Here is a 1,730-nt window from a genome sequence, read left to right as displayed (position 1 = left end):
TACTACTATTGGTGAGTGTTTTATATATACCCAATACATGAATCACTCAATCATCTTCAATACAATAGTAATTGTTATCGGTAAATTCACTTTTATTGTTTTAGTGTTTGAAGGTTTAACGTTTTCGTTTGGGAACGCTTAGGCTACTGAAACGTATTAGGAAAGACGTTTCTAGAATAGTGATATTTTTTGTCCTTTCATTCACTTTGTAATAAACTGACTGTAACTAAGTTAACTATTTTAAAGTTTAATTAAGTTTAATATATGCTAATGAATAAGTGAAGATAGAAAATAAAATTGGCTCAATGAATAAATGTTTACGAATGATGCGTTTTAAAATAGGTATTAGGTGTTTTACAAATTATTTTTTATTTGTTTCGCGATAAAGCGAAATAGGATTTAGGTCAATATTTGTAAAAACTTCAATATTATCATTAAATTACTTTGATTTGCATATCATAGAACTCATATAAATTTAAAGTCCTTAACCTAGCTAAGATAAAGGTCATAGTTATCCGTCAACTCCAATATCTGCCACTAAATTGTCGAATATTCTAAACCCATTTGCTACACGCAATTAATAGAGCAATTTCTTTGTAGCCGCAACTGGTCCAGGTATCTGCATCCTCCTAGCTTCGTACTCAGGCTGTAACACCACGTTTGCCGTCATGTGGTTCATCATTGCCATGATACTCATGGGTGCCTACTACAGTGGAATGAAGATCAACCCTCTCGACATCTCTCCGAACTATGCTGGTACCACAACAGCAATGGTCAACGGATCGCTGCGATATCTGCCATCATCTCGCCATATCTGATTGGACTTTTAACTCCAGATGTAAGTGATTTATCATAGAGTTAAGTTCTTTCACTATTTACCCATAATCAAGAACCCTTGTTTGTTTTTGTGTCACTACTGGCACATGTCAGAAGTTAGCTGTATTTTTTTTGGTAAACTTATTAACCAAAATATTACCGCCCTGACTTTGGAGATACAATAAATCTTACAAATTCTAGTAAGTTTCTAAGCTAAAAAAATTTTTTTTTAGCTAAGAAACATTATTCATTGTAACTTACTACTTTGTCGGCGGAAACGCAAGGTAATGCCAATTCATACAAATTCTTATATACAAGCGATTTACGACCCTAATGTTACATGATACCTATTATAAAGTCATTTAAAATTAAACTTACATTCATAAATTGTTTCTCCTCTCCAGTCTACGTTAAAGCAATGGCGAGTAGCATTCTGGGTGTGCCTTGGCGTACTGGTTGTAACCAACGTGATCTACCTCATCTTCGCCAAGGGAGATCAACTCTGGTGGGATGATGTAAGGAAACATGGCTACCCCACTGACTGGAAGCACGGGCCTCTGCCCACAAGAGAAACTGACTCCGAGAAATCAAAATCAAAGACAGAGAAAGAAGAGAACGAAGCCAAGAACTAAAACACCAGACTGTTATTAATTTGTACATATACTTAAGTTTTTTATGTAAGGAATAAATATTTATTATATATTTGGTTGTTTTCTGTCCATTGACTATATATACAAATATCAGCCCTGTAATACATACTGTCCCACTGTTGGGCACGGGCCTCCTCTACTACTGAGTGGGATTAGGCCTTAGTCCACCACGTTAGCCTAGTGTGGATTGGTAGACTTCACACACCCTTGATATTCTTATACAGAACTTCTCAGGTATGCAGGTTTCCTGACGATGTTTTCCTT

The 1,730-nt window shown here is 35.5% G+C and overlaps 1 long non-coding RNA gene across 1 annotated transcript; it reads left to right on the top strand.

The window, feature by feature from the left end:
* Nucleotides 1–573: 573 nt before the first annotated feature.
* On the top strand, nt 574–1,518 carry LOC119191290. Its single transcript, XR_005113412.1, has 2 exons — nt 574–838; nt 1,221–1,518. It is a non-coding gene; the product is annotated as an uncharacterized LOC119191290 (long non-coding RNA).
* Nucleotides 1,519–1,730: the final 212 nt, after the last annotated feature.

The sequence above is a fragment of the Manduca sexta genome, unplaced genomic scaffold (assembly GCF_014839805.1).
Source record: "Manduca sexta isolate Smith_Timp_Sample1 unplaced genomic scaffold, JHU_Msex_v1.0 HiC_scaffold_1312, whole genome shotgun sequence".
Taxonomy (NCBI): Eukaryota; Metazoa; Arthropoda; class Insecta; order Lepidoptera; family Sphingidae; genus Manduca; species Manduca sexta.
The sequence above is the reverse complement of the archived record's forward strand: the minus strand, read 5'-3'. Positions and strand labels throughout refer to the sequence as shown.